The sequence below is a fragment of the Podarcis cretensis genome, assembly GCF_951804945.1.
Source record: "Podarcis cretensis genome assembly, chromosome: 6".
Taxonomy (NCBI): Eukaryota; Metazoa; Chordata; class Lepidosauria; order Squamata; family Lacertidae; genus Podarcis; species Podarcis cretensis.
Genome location: NC_137175.1, coordinates 19,483,510 through 19,506,544, shown reverse-complemented (window position 1 = coordinate 19,506,544; position 23,035 = coordinate 19,483,510). Strand labels below are relative to the sequence as shown.

Below are 23,035 nucleotides of genomic sequence, written 5' to 3'. Positions count from 1 at the left end.
TTGCGTCTAGCCTCCTGAATTCAGCGACAGATCTATGGAAACCTTGGCATAGATAGCTGTGAGTCAGTTTGCAAGACACTTGGAGGATAAAATCACTCCTGTCCTCTCAAGTCTTGTTACAGCTGATACAGCCACAGCACACACCACTGTATCTCCCTCCCCTTCTTCTGTCATCTTCACTGTGTCCATTTTTAGACTGTAAGCCCCTTGGGATAGAGACTTGTCCTCTTGAATTTTGCAATGCACACATTGCTGACAATACTGATGATACAGCAAGATATATTCTCCCCTCTAGTAATTATTTACACTTTTGACTACTTTCCTTTAACACTACCCCCTTTGACTGGTTGTTTCTGGGCTCTGCCAGTTCAAAAGTTTTGCGAGGAAAAAATGACTCATTAGCCTTTCTACCTCCTAAAACCATTTTAGGTGATGTTTTTCTTTTAGTTATGGGCTCAAATAATATTTACTTAAGTTCAGTAAACTACCTCTGTGCATGGTTGCCAGATGTCCAGGACTGACCTGGGCAGAACAGGAACTGCTTTGTCCAGAGTTGAGGGCTGCCTTCATCCTGGGCATGGAAGCAGCAAAGTTATGCCTGATTATGTCTCATTGATGTCACTGGTCCCTAAGAGCTTAGAACAACCCCTCCCTGGACTGCAGCCATCAACTACAGCAGGCATCGCCAGAGGGGAACAGGTTGACATCCTCTCTCTCTCTCTCTCTCTCTCTCTCTCTCTCTCTCCCTCCAAGACACATGGGCACATGTGCATCTGTGTGTTAATCTTGGGCCACATAAAAAATGCATATACAGTGGTACCTCAGGTTACAGACGCTTCAGGTTACAGACACTTCTGGGTTATAGACCCAGAAATAGTACCTTGGGTTAAGAACTTTGCTTCAGGATGAGAACAGAAATCGCGCAGCAACTGCAGTGGGAGGCCCCATTAGCTAAAGTGGTACCTCAGGTTAAGAACAGTTTCAGGTTAAGAACGGACCTCCAGAACAAATTAAGTTCTTAACCCAAGGTACCACTGTATCTTGAGCTCCTGGCAGATTTTGCCCAGAGGCTTTTCACAACAACACAGTAAGGGTTAAAGCTTATAAAATGTTAGGGAAATGGCAAGGACATTGCTGTTGTGCAAAAACATCAGAACTGGGTCGCCATTACTATCAAAGTATTTAAATACCAGGGCTAATTAAGTTTCAGCTCTTAACTTTCACCGCAGTGTTAAATCTACTGGGAAAATAAACTCTGCGTTTAACCTCTGCTCCCAGGCATTTTTTCAGAGAGACCATTGACCTCAGTAGCAGTGTCATCCTAACAAGATACTTCGCTATGCAAACATTCCAAAACTATGATCTTAAGAATCAGCATCCTCTATCTGTAAGACGATCCAATTGCTGGCACTGTAATGATGCTGTTGGTGCTATAATTAAATTGCATTTACTTATCTATGCTTTAGAAGCTGAGGTGCCCATTATTTAAAAACTTTGGCACCACAAAAGTCCTTATGGAGGTTCCTTGAATAGTGGTGTTTTATTTCTTTTTTATTTCCATGCAAGCATCAACTATCGGTTACGGTAAATGTCAAACATTAAGTACATGCCATGTGAATACCAACAAAGGTGGATGAGTTTTGTGAATACCTAGAAAGAGCTATACAAGTGTGGGTGTCCTCAAATCTGGAATACAGATAAGAGAATGTGGGCAGTTATATTAGGCAACGGCCAATGTTCACCAGTGAATCTCTGAGTTTTCAGGCAATATTTCTCTCAGATTGTGTGCATTCCCATGTGAACGCTGATAAGCCACCAAATTTCTGACATTCACTGTAATGTATATGTGTCTGTTGAAAAATAAACACAAGTTCTAGTAATGTTTAAATTCCTAATCTGAGCCTCAAAAACTGTCCCACAGAGCAAAATGTCTGGGGGTATGGGGATGCATTAAAGAACACATCCCTAAATGGTTCCCTGGGATAGATGAACGTAATATTTCCTGGACATAAGAAGCTGCCTTATACTGAGGCAGACCATTAGTCCATTCACCTGTGTACAACCTGTAGATTTGTAAATAAATGCAAATATTGCAAAATGCCAAAAGCCTCCAGTGAACTCAACCCAAAGAAGACCAAACCCACTGAGCTCTGCACCCCCTGGAATTTCTTAATGGAGAAGTGGAAACACATAATAGTATTATCTCCTTCGGAGAATGAATCATGGCCCAAAGTTTGCAAAACATCTATTTTTAATTTGTTTTGTTGGGGTTATGTTTTCACTCCCTCAAGGGCTGGCATTGACTCGGATGGGATTTTCCGAAGTGCTGTGCTCCAAGGTCAATGAGGAGGACTTTGGAAATCGTTTCCGTCATCTTTTCCCTAAATCTGAAAGGCTGGCTGCCCCACTGGCACTGGCCTTTATTCCTTTAAAGTGGCAGTGCTGCAAAACTGTGAACAGCTGTGGGCTTGTCAGTAAGCAAGAGTCATCAGAAGGCACAGAGGTCTTCTTACTAGTGGTCTCCACAAGGGTGCCCATGGCATCCTTTTCACATCAAGAGATGGGGATTAGATAGATTGTTGTTGTTGTTGTTTAGTCGTTTAGTCGGACTCTTCGTGACCCCATGGACCAGAGCACGCCAGGCACATCTGTCTTCCACTGCCTCCCGCAGTTTGGTCAAACTCATGCTGGTAGCTTCAAGAACACTGTCCAACCATCTTGTCCTCTGTCTTCCCCTTCTCCTTGTGCCCTCCATCTTTCCCAACATCAGGGTCTTTTCCAGGGAGTCTTCTCTTCTCATGAGGTGGCCAAAGTATTGGAGCCTCAGCTTCAGGATCTGTCCTTCCAGTGAGCACTCAGGGCTGATTTCCTTCAAAATGAATAGGTTGGATCTTTTTGCAGTCTCCTCCAGCACCATAATTCAAAAGCATCAATTCTTCGGCGATCAGCCTTCTTTATGGTTCAGCTCTCACTTCCATTCATCACTACTGGGGAAACCATGGCTTTAACTATACAGACCTTTGTTGGCAAGGTGATGTCTCTGCTTTTTAAGATGCTGTCTAGGTTTGTCATTGCTTTAGATAGATAGATGATAGATAATCCCCCAAGAGATGGGGATTCTTTTTCAGCAGCAGAGCCGCATTCCCTTCTGGTCAAGCTTTCAGAGGCCACATGCAGAATCAAAGGAAATGTGGGTGGAGCAATGAATGTGAATTTGACCTTTGCACACACAGCAATCTCAAGCAAGACAAGTAAGAAATATTCGAGTAGAAGGACACGATCCAGCCAGACTAAAACACTCAAGGTTGAAAGGAGGGCCTGTAGAGACGGGGTATGCCTTGTGGAAAGCTCCAAGGGCCGCCTAGAGAGACTACAGAGGGCCACTATAAAGTGTATGAATGTTAAAATGATGTTGGATATGAAATAATATGGCATCAGTAGTACAGTGTTAAAAAATATGCAAAAAATGTAATAGAAAAAGGGTGGAAAAATAAGGTTATATTATGTCAAAAGTAAACAACATGTTAAAGGTGTTGAATTATAAGGAGGAAAGATTGGAGACATAATAGAAGCGATTATAATAATTAGAAATGAGTTTTGAAGGAAGGTAAGGATTTGCTGTATTTGATTGGACAAAGAGGAACACAAAAAGGGAGGTGTGAGGAGGTCAAGAAAGAAAGCTTTGTAAATGTGAGTTTAAAAAGAAAAACTGGAGTTCTTGTTTTTAATTTTCTTTTTTATTCTTTTTTCTTTAATTAGTCTGTGTCGTTTTTTGATGTTTTATGTTATTCTGATGTTTCCTTTGTTTTGTGGAAAAATAAATAAATATACTTTAAAAAAAAGAGAGAGAGAGACTACAGAGGGCCACAGGGTCTGAGGCTCTCCGCTCCAGTTTTACATCATACAGGCAAAAGAGATGTCATACAAAATATGGGCTCTTTCTTGATTGGAGAAAGTGGTGCAGGACAAGGAGAGGGAGGTAAACCATTACCTGCAGCACCGTTTTCCTATCTAAATTCCTCCCCACCCCACATGCTATAGACCACTATGAGTATGATATTGGTACCTCTCTTTAGCTTGGGAGCAGCGGGGGGAGAGAGAGCAATTTAGAACATCAAAATGGTGCTGGGGAAAAGATGGCGTATCCCCTCCTCCATCACTGCTGCTTCAACCATTTGCAGGGGGTTTTCTTCAGCTCATACAGTAAATAAAACGCCGGGGAGAGGGGTGACACCATTAAAAGCACTTATGCACAGAACCACCCCACATTTCTGATTTGCAATTTCTGTACAAAACTAAAAAAACAACAACTGAGAGCAGCACTTGAGAAAAGAAAATGAGGTCATGATGAGCAATGCTGTCACAGTTTGCCAAAGCGGAGAACTCTTTCTTTGCCAAAGCGGAGAAACTTTGTTTTCCTTATGTCCTGCCCTACTTGTCAACAAGGCTGACAAACAAGCAAAGAAGAAAGGATAGGTATGGTAATGGACTATGGAACTGGAAAAGGATAGGTATGGTAATGAAACTGGCAAAATTAACAACAAAATTAAGAGACTCTAATGGTGAGTGTTTTGTTGGAATTCTGCCTCGGTCAGAGGAATGTGCCTACCTCTCCAGGCACCGGCTGAATTCCTTTTGACCTCCCCCTGCGACTCCCGGCAGGTAAACAGGCGAGGTCTGTATCGGCGATTTTTCCCAGACTGTGAGAAAAACACACCACTGCTTCTCCCTCCTCCCTGCTTCCCCAGGGAGGGGAATCAGACAGACAGAAGTGTATTTACATGTCTTTATTTCTGTCTTTAGCAGCCATACAGATAAAGATGTCTGCACTCTTCACAAACAACAGCAGAGAGAAAGTAAACTCCACCCTTGTACATCCTGTACAGGTCATATGACACACACTGAGCTCACGTCCGGTGCTCAATACGGAGAATTGACTGCCCCTTTCTTGCCATGGTAACAGTCACAAACATCCTGTCTGGCTTTCCAGCCACCAGCAGCTGGCTTAGCTGCTGCTTGCTTCTGCATTGCTTCTTTATAGTAACATGTTTCATGGGAGAATGGAAGCCTTTTTCAGGACTAGTTAAAGAAATATTATAGTATGAAGGACTCACAAGCAGGATTTGAGTTATGAGCAACAGAATTAATTAGATTACAATGCTGTGGTTATGATTTAATAGATAGAAGATAGGGTGTGGCAGAAGGGGAGAGACAACAACCCCATGGAAGACGGGGTGGGGCGTTGATAAAAATAAGAGAAAAGACGAACTTGTGTTTTGATTGCAAATGTTAAAAATGTTGAAACTTAATAAAATATAATGGAGGGGGAAAGAGAAGAGGCAGGTGGATAAAAGTCTAGGCATCTCTTTCCCCCATGGCTTCTTCCCTTTACATCATTCCCTCTCAACCCTGCTTCTCTGGGAGGGAAAATGCCATCTGGGGAAACTTGCACACAATTGTATGTAACATGTAGTTCAGCCCTAAGCCCTAAGGGCATATGGAAACCAGGCTCCCTGGGAGAGAAAAATGGGTACACAGTATATTAAATACAGACGGCCTAAAAAGCTTGGAAACCACTCTGCTGGCATTGCGCAAGATGCTTCAACAGCCTTCTGTTACAAATAAGCGAATGGCACAGTTACGCAACTCCACAGTGTGAAGCAACCAATTTATCAGCAGCCGTCAGCAGCCATCAAGTCATGGAAAGAAACATGCTTGTTGGCTGGCCATGGAGTGCATTACTATATTACAGTGTTACCTTGGTTCTTGAATGGCTTAGTTGTCGAACAAATAGGCTCCCAAACACTGCAAACCCGGAAGTAAGTGTTCTGGTTTGCAAACGTTTTTCAGAAGCTGAACGTCCGACACAGCTTCCGCTTGAGTGCAAGAACCTCCTGCAGCCAATCGGAAGCCGCACCTTGGTTTTTGAATGGTTTTGGGAGTCGAACAGACTCCCGGAATGGATTAAGTTCGGGAACCAAGGTACCACTGTACTTGTATTAACCAGGCACCGAAAATGTGAGTGTGTGTTTGCACCCCAACAATGTACACTGCTCACCAAACTGGACAAACCCAAATTATTAATCATGGGATCCTCTTTCCTCAATGTGTACTCATCTGTGCAAGTTAAGCAAGCAGACTTCTAGGAAATGTGTTGGTTAGCATCATGTATTTTGAACCTAAGGTTTGGGTTTTCAACAAAATTTGGCTTTTTGGTCAGGGCTGATGTGGTTAAGACAAACGCTAAGCAGAAAGTGAAGGATGTGAAGGCAGATAAAAGAAATTCTGTATCCTGTGGGGGAGAGCAGTACACATAATCAAAAAGGAGGAAACGCATCACCAAACAAGGGAGCGAAAGAGGACATTGATGTGGGTAATATTTACAAAAGCATAGATATGTATAAATGTAAATTTAGAAGAGACTGCTATAATTTAAATAGAAAAACCACCATAATGGGAAAGGCTGTGGCCAGTTGGCCTGTGTGCCTGCTCAGTCTGTTCTTCAGGTGTTCACTATTATGGACACGGGTGGCGCTGTGGTCTAAACCACTGAGCCTCTTGGGCTTGCCAATCAGAAGGTCGGTGGTTCGAATCCCCACAACAAGGTGTGCACCCATTGCTCTTTCCTAACTCCTGCCAATCTAGCAGTTTGAAAGCATGCCAGTGCGAGTAGATAAATAGGCACCGCTGTGGCGGAAAGGTAAACGGTATTTCCATGCACTCTGGCTTCTGTCATGGTGTCCCGTTGCACCAGAAGCAGTTTAGTCCTGCTGGCCACATGACCTGGAAAGCTGTCTGTGGACAAACACCGGCTCCCTCGGCCTGAAAGCAAGATGAGCACCGCAACCCCATAGTCACCTTTGACTGGACTTAACCGTCCAGGGGTGCTTTACCTTGGCCTGTACCTTTACCTTTACCTTCACTATTGAAGGACCCCCTCCTGCAATCCCTTCTTAGGATTCTTTACCTTTAAACCACATGTGGACTGAACAATCCTTCAAATAAAGAAAAGTATGGTGGATGGTCACCCTGTCTCTGGGGCACTATCCATGGCCCTTAAAACATCAGCTAAACAACACACATGTACTTTTAACCAAAGTAAACACACCATTTTCAGCCATGTGGCATCTCACACCCACTTGTACTGTTTTACCTTGGAATCATAGAGATGATAAACTTGTGGCTTTTAAAATATGAGTCGTCAAGATTCCCAGGAATTTGTGTTTCTGATGCCTGCAGATCACCAACGCAGACAATTACAGAAAGACAGAATCAACACATCCTCGACCATATGTTAAACAAGAGGATTGTTTTACTGCACAATAAAAAGGGCAGCTGTTACTCATTGGTTGTGAGGGGTCTGGGTTTCTTTCCCCAGAAAATCATGTTTTCCCAGCACAGAAACTGCAGAATTTCAATCACTTGGGGGATAGAATCATAGAATCATAGAATCATAGAGTTGGAAGAGACCACAAGGGCCATCGAGTCCAACCCCCTGCCAAGCAGGAAACACCATCAGAGCACTCCTGACATATGGTTGTCAAGCCTCTGCTTAAAGACCTCCTAAAGATGGGGTTTTTTTTGGGGGGGGGTTCTTCTAATCCCAGTCAGCACATTCATTGCAGTGTGGGGTGCTTTGTGGGACATGATTGTTGAGCATTTTTGTCACCTTCTGGCTAATAATAAGAATAGCTTATTATTTATATGCCACCCATCTGACTGGGTTGCCCCAGCCACTCTGAGCGGCTTCCAACAAATTAAAACAAATTTCAGGGACCAAGACTCATTGTAATGAAGACTTTTCTATCTTCACCTGGAGACAGACCATGTGTGCATTTTCCAGGAAATCAGGCTAGGGCCTGTGACACCACTGGGGGCAAGAGACACACTCCTACTCCGCTGCCACAACAACACAAAACGGACATTTAAACACCCTTTTTTAATTTCACAGAAGTTTGGGAGGACTTCCTTGGAAACAAAGATGTCCACCACTATAAAGCTCACGAATGAGAGCATTTCCCTTTCAAAATTAAGGAAAAAATGGTGATCCTCTGCAGTACTGCCCATCTCTCCCTGATATTTTGTGAGTCCCTTTTTCCAGGCTGTGCATTTTGCCTCCCTGGTTGTGGAAAACCTCTCTGGCCCATTGCTTTTTTCTTTTATTTTTTTAAGCAGCAAACAAGCTATTCTCCAACAGAAAGTCTTCATTCTCCACCTTAACACCACCACCACAGAATCTTGCACTGTTTAAACTGGATACATGCTAATACGATGCTTTTTTAAAAATAAAGGAAAAATCTTGGCTTTTGTCTTCTCGAAAGGCTTTGACTACACCCTCATCCTCTTTAGCCATCATGTAAGGATTTTACATTTTACAGCTGGGGAACTGCATGACTAGGATGTCCAGGAGACAGATCAAATTAAGGAAACAGAAATAACAGTGCGCCTCATGTGAAGCACAGGAGGATTATTAACTGTAAATCTGGCAGCTGTAGAATACACACAGACAGACACGCTCACAGAGGACAGAGGAGGAACGCAGGCAGTGGAGGCTGGTCCACTAGGGCAATTGGCAAGCTGCCCTGCCAATCTTAGTTGCCCCCCACTTGCCTGCCTTCTTACTTGCAACCAGTACAAGGAGTGTCAGATTCCTTCCTCCTTCATCTTAGCACAGCATACCAGGGAAGGGGATGGGGACCAAACAGGAATTAGATGGTTCTGCTTGTCATAGGCACCACATTCCCTTGGGAATGAATTGGGAACCATTGAAGAAAGGGCCTGGATAGTGTTATGTACTGAAGTTCTCACCCTGGGCCAGCAGGAGGATACTGTAGATAGTTCTCACTCAGGTCCACATATGCATATAAGGGATTGAAAGTGACGTTCAGTGATTGGATAGTTACAGAAAGTTGTTACAGTTGTGTTGTACTGGAGCTCTATAAAAGCAGGCTGGCTGAACTCTTCAGTTCAGTTCTGGCCTGTGAATAAACAAGAGCTGTTTGAAGAATCGCTGTGTCGTCCGATATGTTCACCCACAACTTAACAGATAGCTCAGTTGGTTAAAGTGTGGTGCTGGTAACACCAAGGTGGCAGGGTCAATCCCTGTATGGGACAGCTGCCTATTGCTGCATTGCAGGGGGTTGGACTAGATGATCCTCAGGGTCCCTTCCAAGTTCCAACTCTACAATTCTACAAATAAGGAACTTTTTTAACAGAACAGGAGCAATGTCATCATCTGCCAGAGCACCACAGCCCAGGGTGGTATGCATGGGTGGAGCGTACCCCACTTTGTAAGAAGACTAGGCTCAGATACTTAAGGACTCAGCTACATTCGTTTTTTAAAAGAAGTTATAAATGCATTCTAACACTGTGGCACGCAGGTGGCACTGTGGTGGCACTGTGGTGGCACGCAGGTGGCACTGTGGGACGCAGGTGGCGCTGTGGGTTAAAGCCTCAGCGCCTAGGGCTTGCCGATCGAAAGGTCGGCGGTTCGAATCCCTGCGGCGGGGTGCGCTCCCGCTGCTCGGTCCCAGCGCCTGCCAACCTAGCAGTTCGAAAGCACCTCCGGGTGCAAGTAGATAAATAGGGACCGCTTACCAGCGGGAAGGTAAACAGCGTTTCCGTGTGCGGCTCTGGCTCGCCAGAGCAGCGATGTCACGCTGGCCACGTGACCCGGAAGTGTCTCCGGACAGCGCTGGCCCCTGGCCTCTTAAGTGAGATGGGCGCACAACCCCAGAGTCTGTCAAGACTGGCCCGTATGGGCAGGGGTACCTTTACCTTTACCTAACACTGTGGCACTAGGTGGCGCTGTAGAGCCGAAACCGGAACACTGCGAAGTTTTCCATTGTGAGCTTTAAAACGTTTTTCATAGCGTTCTCTGAGCGTTTTTTTTATAGCTGTGTGGATGCAGCCTCAGTGAACTTTGTGGCTGGTCAGGGAGGTTGAAATATACTTGGAGTCTAGAGTGGATTTCATGCTCTTTATTCAGCTCATAGTGGTGAGGAGGAATGGAAGTTCCCCCAGAATGTCTGCTTTATATACATTATTTACACAATGGGCCCCACATGATTGGCTAATTCCAGGATTCACCTACAGGCCAATCAGGTTGCGGATTCACTTCCACCTGGAGCTAGATTGGGTGGCTCCTATGGACCAATCAGACTGCTGCATTCTGGACCCTATTGTTCTAGGACCAATCAGACTACTGCATTCTGAATCCTATTGTTCTAGGACCAATCAGACTGCTGCATTCTGAATCCTATTGTTCTAGGACCAATCAGATTGCTGCATTTTGAATTCTATTGTTCTAGGACCAATCAGACTGCTGCATTCTGAATCCTATTGTTCTAGGACCAATCAGACTGCTGCATTTTGAATTCTATTGTTCTAGGACCAATCAGACTGCTGCATTCTGAATCCTATTGTTCTAGGACCAATCAGACTGCTGCATTCTGAATCCTATTGTTCTAGGACTAATCAGACTGCTGCCTTTTGGATCCTATTCAACTCACTACGTAACAGAGGTGAACTCAGGTTTTCACAGCCAAGTGCAACACACTAACTTTTTGCAACATCCTTTGCTGGCTCACCACTGTAGAATTGTCTGCTGATCCTAATAAATCATGCACCATGCTATGCAGTGCTACTGATGCTCTCTCTCTGTGTGTGGATAGGCAGAGAGCAGCAGCTTGCCAGGTGAGGCAAAAGGCACTATGCTAGCCACCCAGCAGGTGAGCTGCTTTTGCTTACTGGGTGGGGCAGGGGAGGGTTGGTACAGTGCAAATGGCACTGGTTGAACCATCCTGCCCTTCTGCCACTGCATTTGCACCACAACGTTAAAGGAACCATTCAGAGAGCAGGAAAGGGGTTTGGGGATATTGGGGAACAGAGAGAACTTTTTTGTTTCTTCTCTGGACTCCCAACTTAGCTTCATCTCGTTTTTACACAAGCAGTTTTTTCTTATGTCTTTTTGTGCCGTAAGATATATCTTGCTTGGAACACACAAAGAAAAAAACCTCTGTTTTTAGATTCTGCTATTTCTGCTTGTAATAATTTTCCACTGGGTTAGGCTTTCCTGTACTGAGTTTTCCAGATATTGAGCTGTGCAGCATTGATTTAATTTTTGTTCCTTGTTTTGGGAGGTTTTTACCCTTGTATCCGCACTGTTCCTTGAGATTTTACACACAAGTTGTTGCTTTTTCCTGAGCTTCGGTCTATGGACAACTTTGAATATAGATTACTTTAGTTCTCAGGTTAGGTTTACTATTTGATTTGATTTTTACTAATTTTCTGTTGGATTTTCCTGGATTCTGTTTCTTGGACACCTGGTTGATATGTAGAAACATGCACCTAAGGAGCCTGCTTCCTGGAATTTGGCTTTCAATTGGTAGCTATGTCCTTCTCTTAAACTAGAAGGCATACCGTATCTTTCGCTCTATAGGACACACTTTCCCCCCTCCAAAAACGAAGGGGAAATGTGTGTGCATCTTATGGAGCAAAGGAAGGCTTTCGCTGAAGCCTGGAGAGCGAGAGGGGTCGGTGTGCTCCGACCCTTCTCGCTCTCCAGGCTTCAGGAAGCTATCTGCAAGCCTTCGGAGCCCGGCGGGAGTTCCTGCCGGGCTTCCAAGGCTTGCGGATAGCAGCCTGAAGCCTGAAGCCCAGGGAGCGCAGCGCCAACTCGCGCTGCACTCCCTGGACTTCAGGCAGCTATCCGCAATCTGAGGACATATCCGCAGAAGCTATGTCTTGGCTTCTGCCAAAGCCGCGCGCAGCCTCTCCCAGCTGGAGAGGTTGCGCATGGCTAAAGAGGAAGCCAAGACAGCGAGCGGGATGGATCCCACTCGCTGTCTTGGCTTCTTTGCTCTTTGGGGCTGGGGGGGGGAATAATTTTTTTCCTTATTCCCCCCCCCCAGAAACTAGGTGCGCCCTATGGTCCAGTGTGCCCTATGGAGCGAAAAATACGGTATTTCACACTATGCATGCCATAATCACTTTGTATTTGGCATTTCCCAAGATTCATTTGCACACAGTGTGCTGTTGCTTCCTCTTTGATATTATTCTGCTTATATCTTTTTTTACAAACTGAAATGCATTCACTGGTCTTCTGCTGATGCATTTAAAATAAATCTTTTCAAACAGAGTATGGCCTCTGGAGTCTTGTTTGGTCACCACCCTCTTGCCCACTGGGACAAATTAAGAACCTGACTTCCATCTAGCAGCTAGCCCACCCACCAAACAAGTTAGACAACTTCTCCAGGTTTTCAGCCCATAAAGAGTGGTGCCTTCAACCCAGAGGGAAACAGAGCAAACAATAGGAAACGCACATCAAAAACTGATTAGCAAAATAGAAAGCATGCATATTTCTTTTTAAAAGACTGTAAAAAAAAAACCCAGACCCTAGACTGAAAGTCTATGCCTCACCCACAAAATTCAATTAAAGCATCACCCAGCACTCAGCAAACCAAGCTGCAGCACAGCTAACAAGTTATATATAACCAGAGCCGTGTGCATTCTACAAATCTACAATGCGTGGATTCAAGTCTTCTAAATTCTTTCATGTGCATTCTTGGTTGCAAGGAAATTTATACTCTTAAAATTAATATTGCCAACATTCTTGGCAGAACTTGCCACAGGCTCCTATACATGTGCGGTTTGCACACATATTTGGCTCTGTCCCTGTCACAGGCATTGCAACCCAAAGACAGGCAGAAGCTTTGGTGCATGCACAAAACTTTGCACAGTCTCCCTGAGTTCATCTGTCTTACATACAGATCTGCAAAGGCCATTGATGGATAAGAGGAATCCCTGAGCATGCAGGAGCCCTGTGTGTACCACAGCTGGATTAGGGTATAAATAACATCCTTGCTGAACAAGGAAATTTACAAGGTTGTTCTGAAGATCCTTAGGAAACAGTGTTCCTGAGGCAGAGTGGTCTTGCTGCCAGTAAATCCACAAACCACAAACAATGAAGCAGCCTCCAGTAGAGACTGGATGTGAAAATTAATTAGATGGCTTCTCCCAGAGCCTCGAAGGTTGAGACCAAAACTGGAGTGGTCAGTTCATGTACCTTTGGGCTAACCCTTGTAGCCAAGCCAGCTTCTCCAGATATACTGATCCCTTGCTTCCATAATACTTCCTTGAATATTTCAGAGTTTAAAAATTTTGCTATAAGAATAAAAATCCAGGGAGTTTGGACATCGAGGCAAGAGGGAGATGAGGATTCGAGGAAGGGGTTTCTTGGTCTGTAAGGGCTATTGATGCTGCAGCAATGCCTGCCGTCTTCCTTACATATTGTCCAAAGGTGGCTCTTGCCATCATCTTCCTCCTCCTCCATCTCTTGCCTTTGTAGAAGTTTGCAGGGAGGAGAATGGGGACCAAACCTGAAATAGCTGGTGCCTTCATTATACACCTATAGGTGCCAGGTGAAAACGTTCCTCTTGAACCTGGCCTTGGGCTGATTGATATCCGATGCCCTTTTAAATGTGTTGTGGAAGGGGGGGCAGACGATTGGATTGCCTTTGTTTTTGTTGTGTATTTTGTGCTTTGTGTATTGCAATTTTATGTTGTGAACTGCCCCGAGTTCTATGAGTATAAGGAAGTACAACAACAACAACAACAACAACAACAAGTTGGTTCCACCTGTCATTGGCTTCTGCTTTACCAACTGTTGTGCTCTCTACCTTCTGTTCTACCAGTTCCAGTGGGCACCAGTCTCCACTGGTGTCCACTAGCTACCTTCCTTATATAATAATAATTTATTATTTATACCCCACCCATCTGGCTGTGTTTCCCCAGCCACTCTGGGTGGCTTCCAACAGAATATTAAAATACAATAACCTATTAAACATTAAAAGCTTCCCTAAACAGGGCTGCCTTCAGATGTCTTCTAAAAGTCTGGTAGTTGTTTTTCTCTTTGACATCTGGTGGGAGGGTGTTCCACAGGGCAGGTGCCACCACCGAGAAGGCCCTCTGCCTGGTTCCCTGTAACTTGGCTTCTCGCAGTGAGGGAACCGCCAGAAGGCCCTCAGTGCTGGACCTCAGTGTCCTGGCAGAACGATGGGGGTGGAGATGCTCCTTCAGGTATACTGGACTGAGGCCATTTAGGGCTTTAATCAGCACCAACACTTTGAATTGTGCTTGGAAACGTACTGGGAGCCAGTGTAGGTCTTTCAAGACCAGTGTTATGTGGTCTCGGTGGCCTCTCCCAGTCACCAGTCTAGCTGCTGCATTCTGGATTAGTTATAGTTTCCGGGTCACCTTCAAAGGTAGCCCCACATAGAGCGCATTGCAGTAGTCCAAGCGAGAGATAACTAAAGCATGCACCACTCTGGCAAGACAGTCTGCGGGCTTCCCGCCTTCCCTCCTTCCTTTATTTTGCTTAAATACCAAATCAGGTGTCTTTCCAATTAATCAGTCAAGGTGTGGCCATCCGTCATGCAGGATTTAGTGGAGATTCCTGCACTGCAGGGGGTTGGGCTGGATGAGTCACTTCCAACTCTACAGTTCTACAACAAAAGCTGTTTTCTGCCAAGTTTGGCCAATGGGTCCATCCAGCTCAGTATTACTTTCAGCAGCACTCTGGGATTTGAGGCGCGAGTGTTTCCTCAGCCCTACCTGGAGATGTCAGGAATTGAACTCGTGACCTTACGCCTGCTAAGCCTGTGATCTCCCACCGAACTACATGCATTCCCCCCTCGGTCTATGTCATTGTCTGCGCATTCACAAGATCAGCTGCGCTGCACAATCTGGAGGGCTGTTCCACACTCTCCTTGAGCTCCACTCTGATCAATAGCAAACCGAGATCTTGTCACTGCTCAGAAGGCCTAGACAAGGTGCTCCAAGCACACTCCTGCAAGGTTTTCTTTCCACTCAGTCCAAAGGCCCAGAACAAGCCACTCTGCTGCAGACTGATTTACGAGCTCGGAGAGAGCCCACTGTTGCCTCTGCTGGTTTCCATTTCAATCTGATGACAAATTCAAATGCCTGAATCGCAGATCCTGGAATGCAGCAAAATCTAGCTGGACAGTCTGCTCAGTCTTGGCAGGAACCAGAACTGCATTTGGCTGAATGCTAATAAGCCCTTTAAAAGTAAGGGCATACTTTCAGGAAACTATCAAGGGAGGGGGAGAAGCCTTAGGAAAGAACAAGGCCAGGAAATACACATCTTTCAGGCTGCATGCAGCTCTCGAGACATTCTCTTTGCTGTTAACCCTATCTCCAGGGGCAATTGGCACAAATTAATTGATTTATTTGGTGTGTTTAGATATAGACGCCACCCATTAACCAAATGACGGTTTGCAACACAATGCAAACAACAATAAAACCAGAGCAAAGCAAATCATAATAAAACCACCAATGAAGCAGCAGCAATTTTTAAAAAGTGAAGGCGGAAAGTGGGGGAAGGACAAAAAGCGAGCCTCCTTGGAGAGAGAATGACACGAGATTGGCACCACCACTGAAAAGGCCCCATCCCAAAATGCCTCCTAGGTCAGCTGGGTGTGAGCTGCGTGGAGCTGTGCAAAGTCCAGCACTTGACATTTAGCAGAGGTGCTGTGGTTGTCCTGGAGCTGTCTTCCACAACCTGATGCCCTCTAGAAGTTGCTGGACTACAACAAGTAGTAGATGACATGACCCCAGTCAAGCTTGCAAAGATATACCATGTGTCTGATAATAAATGTTGGAAGTGTAAACAAGCTGAAGGAACATTCTTTCACCTCTGGTGGACTTGCCCTAGAGTGAAGGTTCTCTGGGAAATGATTTACAATGAACTGAAAAAGGTATTTAAGTATACCTTCCCTAAGAAACCAGAGGCCTTTCTCTTGGGCATTGTTGGTCAGAGTGTGCAAAAGAAGGATCGAACCTTTTTTATGTACGCTACAACAGCAGCAAGGATACTCATCGCTAAAAGCTGGAAAACTCAAGAATTACCCACACTGGAAGAATGGCAGATGCAACTGATAGACTATATGGAATTGGCGGAGATGACGGGCAGAATCCGAGACCTGGGAGAAGAACTGGTGGAGGAAGACTGGAAGAAATTCAAGGACTATCTACAAAAATATTGTAAATTGTATGATTGTTAAGAAAGATGTAAGATTAGCAAAAACATGGCTTCAACAAACTAGTTATAAAGAATATAAATTTAAATTCAACTGGAAGATGAAAAGATAAATCTGGGATAAGTAATATTTTATGAGTAAGCTTCAATAAGTGTATGTTAAACCCCAAAATTTGAGATATTAAATATTGGAAAATTATATTATATGAATTAAATCAAGTTAATAATTTGCTGGTAAAACTTATGCTTAGAAAGCAGGAACAAGAGATGTGAGGAAGTCCAAAGTTGAGAATGAAATGTGGATAATGGAAAATATTATGTTATTATGTATGTTTTTTATTGGTTATACAAAATTTAATAAATATTATTATATAAAAAAAAACAAGTAGTAGATGGTGTTGCAAGAGGGCAGCACGCAACTGACCTCCTGACGGCTGAGTTGCTGGTGCTCACCAGCAGGTGGAGGAGCAAGGAGTTGGGTGAGGTGCAAGCACATCGACAGAGGAAATTGGATGCTCCTGCTGGTGTATTTGCACTGCGCCAAATCTCCCTGCTGCCTCAATCCTCACCCCCCCCCCTCAGGCCAGGTCAGGTGAGCACTACCGTCCCCAAACACACTGCACACTCCTGACTACAATCCATCCTGGCTGGTGCTGAATACAGTTGTTGTCCAACAACATCCACAGAGCCACAGGCTCTGTACCACTGGCTTAGGTTTGCCCAGAATCAACACAGCTCCTGCAATTGCATTTAGCCATGCTTTGATATGACCGCTTGTGCCTCCCATAATGGAAGGGGGAAATTGCTGCTGCTAAGATAATGATAGAAATGGCACCATTCCTGCTTCTCCGGCCCAATCCTGATCCTAGCAAGTACCCTGGGAGTTTTGCCATGGCTTCGGAGGGAGGAGGAGCAAGACTTCTATAATCACGATTTGGCTTGAATGATGGAAAAACACATTAGTTATGGCCTTCTATAGGAAAGATACATCAGGGTTTTTCCTACTTCCAAGGTTTCATTTTAAAAAAAGAAAAGAAAAAAGGAAGGAAGGAAGAAAAATATTTACTGACCTGCTCTCTTCTTCTACTTCTGCTATGGGATTAGTTAGATGATGGTGAGAAATACCATCTGCTCTCTCACAGCGCAGGAACCAGAGAGTCCAACAGCACTTTAGCTCTTTAAAAACAAGCCACATGGTTGGAGAACGGTGGAATAATATTGATGACGATCAGGTCTCCCAGCTCAACCTGAGCCTCAAGAAATACGTGCCTGTACTGTTCACTTCTCCTTCCCTCCCATACTATTACAGCGTAAAATAAGCACTTATATCATAAACTAGTGTAACACCCACCCAATATTGGAATGTGTATGGAAATGTGGTCACAAATGGATTTGCAAGCGGGGCCTGCAACATAATGTTGCAGCATGACATGCTCGAACATTCGGGGTTCCAGGCACAGGGTACTTCATTCCGTTTCTCCTCTTCCCCTGCCTTCTGGGTCTTCTACCTAAACGACACTCTCAGCATTATATGGCCACTAGGTATACTTAGTTCTTATTGGTTGTTTGGGGTTCCCACCTCCTCTGGATCTGAATAAGGACTTGGAATAATACGGAATATTCTGCATACCTGAATACCTGAATATTCTGCATACCTGAATACCTGAATATACCTGAAGATGCACACTTCACTGAGATCTCACAGCATGCAGATCTAACTAGTTTACTATACTCTAGCCATATGAATGTCAGATCATTGATTAGAAATGTTTAAAATGTGTTGGGTTTCCTTTAAACCAAACGAGAGTGCTGTAATCTTGAATCGAGGGGATCAAGTTAGCAGATTCTGAATCAGCTGGCTTGACTGTTAGGGAAGATGCTTTATATTTCTAAAAATCACCATGTGATGGGATAAATTTAATATAGTCATAATAAATTAAGAGAATGAGATTAAAGCTGCAATCCTAACCCCATTTAACTGAAAACAAGCCTCACTGAATTCAGTAGGATTCACTCCTCAGTAGACATGGTTAGAATTTTACTTTATGGCTATAATTCTATACACACCCAGAAATAAGCCCCACTGGACTCCATAGGACTGAGCATACATGCAGAGGTTTGCACTGTAAATTTTTATGGGGTCTTATTTTTCTGCAGGTAGGAATGGGATCCAAAGTGTACAGTTATGATAGCCTTTGTGAAAGTAAGCACTTATCAGTGTCTTCAAATAATCATAAAAAGCTGGCAGGAGCATGCTGCAAAAATAGATAATAAATTCAGAGGAGCACGGCTCTCTTCTTTATTTATGAGAACAAATTATGTATGACACCATTTAAAGGGAAAAATGTAAACAAAAGGGATGGCTCGGTGGAAAGGACCATAAATTAAAGTAACTCTGAAGCACTGTGCAGAGGGTTCCATGCAGAGCCTTTTGGCGGGAGTGGCAGCTCCTCAACCTGCCCAGACACAGCCATTAGTACTACCTCCTAAGCATACTCCCATCTGCACTATACATTCAAAGCAGTATTATACCACTTCCCCCCAAAGAGTTCTGGGAGCTGTAGTTTGTTAAGGGTGCTGAGAGTTGTTAGGAGACTCCTATTCCTCTCCCAGAACTACAATTCCCAGAGTGGTTTAAGAGTCAGTCTGTCTTCCCAATGAACTTAGGCTCTAGGAGGGGAATAGAGGCCTCCTTACAGCTCTCAGGGCCTTTAGCAAACTACGTTTCCCAGGATTCTTTGGGGGAAGCCAGGACTGTTAAAGTGGTACAAGGCCACACCCTCACCCTACAATTAAAACAGTCCCATACCATTTAACAGTTACCCCAAATAATCCTGAGAGCTGTTGTTTAAGGATGTTGAGAGTTTTAAAAAGTCTGCTGCTGTATTCCCCACACAGAGCTACAAAGTCCAGAGTTCCCCGATTGTTAAACCATAAGGAAAATCTACGCGTAAATCTCCTTGACTGGGTCAGATTCTTTTCCACAGTTACCTTGACTTTTGCCTGCACAGTTACTATTACTACTCTTGAGTCTGGGCATGCAGCAACTGAAGCAGGTTCAGAGACGTTGCACCCAGATCAACCAACACCAGCTGCAAAGTGTGCCAAGGGAGTCGCCTGACCTTCCATCTTTCAACGAGAATTGCTCATCCCCAACCACAATCTAGGACCACAAACCAGGAAGATCGTAGGTGTGTTATTAGTTCAGTGACACAGCATCTGCTTTGTGTGCTGAAGGTCCCAGGTTCTGTCCCCAGTATCTCCAAGAGGCCTTGGAGAGCCACTGCCAGCCAATGTCAACAGCACTGGTCTAGATGGGCCATTGCCTGACTTTATAAGGAAGCTTCCTATTTTCCTGTATCACCATCATGTGCAGTAGCTTGTTAGTCAAGGGCATTCTTGTTGTTTAGTCGTTTAGTCGTGTCCGACTCTTCGTGACCCCATGGACCAGAGCACGCCAGGCACTCCTGTCTTCCACTGCCTCCTGCAGTTTGGTCAAACTCATGCTGGTAGCTTTGAGAACACTGTCCAACCATCTCGTCCTCTGTCGTCCCCTTCTCCTTGTGCCCTCCATCTTTCCCAACATCAGGGTCTTTTCCAGGGAGTCTTCTCTTCTCATGAGGTGGCCATGTCTTAAGCATGGGTAGCATGTCTTAAGCATGGTGGTTTTCATGCTGCGTTCCCTTGCACCACAGGCGGGCAATTCTGCATTCCTCGAGCTAATTTGATTTTATGTGGCCCTTGTACTAATCTCGTGCAGCCCTTTTTCCTAATTTCAAACACCCTCTGCAAAGGATCAGTTTGGCTCAGAGCAAACCTGTTGCTGCTCTCCCAGCCAGCAGACAAGAAGAGAAGAGGACAGCCAAAAGAGAGAGAGAGATTGGCAGAAACAGAGAGACAAAGAGAGAAAGAGAATGACAGAAATGGAAAGATAGAACAGATGTGGCTATAAGAGGGAGAGAAAAGGTGTGGCTCTGCCTATTTTCTGCTCTAGTTCCTGTCCACTGTTGGATTCAGTCTCACACACTCAGCATCTGCCCTCTGACAGCTTAGCCCTGAGAGGATGTGCGGGGGAGTGGCTAAGATTTCCCACCCCTGCCTTAAACCATTAAGGGCTAGATAGCCTTTCAAGCAGAGGACTCTTTCAAATGGAGGGCTGTAGCCCAGGATGCTTGCCCACCTGGACATTGACTTGCTTCAGCTCAGAAGGGAAGCTGCTAAGTAGATCTGGCCCTGGCCTGAGGGACAACAGCCTACAGCTCAAGGAGAGGCCTAAAGCCCCTGACCCCTTCCTGTTCTTGAGGAAGGCGTGCCCATTAATGATGGTTGCCTTAATGTGTGTTTAGAAACTGAAGGGAGGCTCTTGGCTGCATTGTTCTGAACTCTCGTTGTTCTGAAGCCAACACCAGCGTTTAAGAAACAATTCCTTAAGTGAGTGGCTTACTCTCTTGCCAAGTTCACAAGATCTCAGGAAATGACTTGCTGGATCAGACCAAGGTCATTCTAGACAAGAACTGTAGAACAACAGTGGGCAGTTAAGTGCTTCTGGGAAGCTCACAACATCTAGTTATAAGGGCCAAGAGAGGTTAAACGGATCTTTAGCATGCACATTTCTTATAATGTAAGAATGTATAAATTAATGGCCTCCTGTTTGCATTGCAAGTCCATTCCTCCAATGGCATGATAAAAGCATATGAGACTTTCTTATAATGAATCAACATATTGGCCTGACTACTAAACCAGTGCTGTCTATCTTGACTGTGGCCTCAGGTAGGGTCCCCCCCCCAGACCGTATGCCTGAAGTATTTTAATTTGGGGTGCCAGGGACCAGTTAAAAGACTTTCTGAACAACCACTGAGCCTTTTCCCTTTTCTGACTTTACACCGGCAAGCAAGAAAACTCGTAAGATAAGTAAATCATTCTACTTCTGGGCTCTTGGAAATATCATGCCCACGATTTCCTGGTGAGGAAGACACCAAATCATGCCATTACCCTATTCAAAGAATTCAAATCCGTGCGATGCGGTGAGCTCCCGTTTTTCTGTCCCAGCTTCCACCAACCTAGCAGTTTGAAAGCACACCAGTGCAAGTAGATAAATAAGTACCACTGTGGTAGGAAGTTAAACGGCGTTTTAGTGTGCTCTGGCTTCTGCTAGGTGTCCTGTTGAGCCAGAAGCAGTTTAGTCATGCTGGTCACATGACCCGGAAAGCTGTCTGTGGACAAACGCCTGCTCCCTCGGCCTGAAAGCAAGATGAGTGCTGCAACCCTATAGTCAAGTCCAACTGGACTTAACCGTCCAGGGGTTCTTTACCTTTTTTTCACCCTATTATGATCAGCAAGCAGTGATGCCAAAATGCAATCTGGTTATCAGTACCCCCTGCAAAAAAGCAACCAGATTCTTCAAATAAATACCCATATTTTGGAGAATTATTCAAATATAAACATAGTTAACCCCCCCTCCCCAAAAATTACATTACTGTATGTATTGTTTACTTTTCTGACTGGAAAAATTAGATGTTCTTTAAAAGGTATTTAGTGGAGGCAACTGCCTAGGCAGAGTTATTTTGTCTGTGCCCAAAGCCTAACATCGTAAAGCACATTTAGTCACAATATATTGTCAGCGGGGAAGGAGAAAACTGAAGACTGGGGGTTCTTTCAAGATTTTACCAAAACAAAGTCACTCCAGCAGGAGCCAACATAGTCATTCAAAGGCGAGGCTACACTACTGTACTACAAAGTAAACGTAAAAGATTCTCATGCATCAAGGAAAAGATATTTCAGGGCTCTGGACTTGACTTCCCAACTGCTGGAGCACTGACAGTTCCCATTTTAGAAATTTAGCACTGGGTTACAGTCATCATGACCCAGCCCACAACATGTTCCATGGACATAAATAGATTGCTCCCTAGCAGAGAACAGATCATCCACTGGTTCTGCATCAACTTAGTGATAAGCTCAATACACATGTAAATAATATTCTACACATCTAAGTAGGTTTGGCTAAACAAAAATGTTGTTTTTAGCAGGCTCCTGCCTTATGTCAATAGGCAATATTCAATGTGTGGGTGCCACACCACTAAAAGATGGATTTCTAACAAATGGGAGGGTGTATTATGTGGGACCTGTAACAGAACCAGCTATGCAGATTGAGGCATATATAACTGGTAAGGCGATCTTGGAGATAAACTGGCCCCAAGTTGTTAAGGGCTAATGGAAGGCAGAGGCTGAGAGAGAGAGAGTGGCATGCCAAAGATTGCCCAGTTTGTTATTATATATATACCATTTCTTTAAGGAGTTTACAACAACCTAAAAATATCAAAAATGTCAAATACAAAAAAAAACCACTTCACATTTTAGGATAGCACATTGGATCAGATGTGCAATTAAACACCAATATGCACTGAAACGAGTAACTTATGGGGATCGTAATAACTACTAGCAGGTCCAAAATGGAGACAGCCAAGTTCGCCTTCCAATTATGCAAGCATGTACTTATGGACAGCAGCAGCACAATACTTCTGCTATGTATGTAGCTAGCATATTTTGGGGGATAACTGCATGCTCCCCACCCCTATAACTCCCTGCTGGTATAAGGGAGCACCCACAATCATTCTCCCTCTCCCCTAATACCCATCAAGACAAAAACAACAACAAACAGGGGTGGCAGTTTTGGCCTTGGTGCTATCTGAAAGGAGTGCTACCCATCGGTGTCATCTCCTTTGAGCTGCCCCATCTGGGACTGCAACAGCACGGGTTAAAAACTCCATGGGGTGGGAGTGTTCCTAACAAGTTATCGTCTATCACCTCCTCCAAGTTCTACCCTTGCTTGTTGATGATCAGTTGGTGGGGCAGCTGGTCTACAGGGTGGGTATGTAGAATTGAGTGACCCCCTACTCTATCCCCACGATGCGGGTGGCGCTGTGGGTTAAACCACAGAGCCTAGGACTTGCCAATCAGAAGGTCAGTGGTTCAAATCCC

The 23,035-nt window shown here is 44.5% G+C and overlaps 1 protein-coding gene across 4 annotated transcripts in view; it reads right to left on the bottom strand.

Annotated features, from left to right (window-relative positions):
• Window positions 1-23,035, bottom strand: part of RIPOR3 (RIPOR family member 3) — a 119,999-nt gene that overhangs the window by 77,598 nt on the left and 19,366 nt on the right. The window contains exon 1 of one of the 4 annotated variants that reach the window (XM_079979053.1): window positions 4,067-4,084. The exons of the other annotated variants lie outside the window; for them this stretch is intronic. The gene's annotated coding sequence lies outside the window, so the exon portion shown is untranslated. Of the gene's footprint in view, window positions 1-4,066; window positions 4,085-23,035 lie in introns of those variants that run through there. 4 annotated transcript variants of the gene reach the window in all.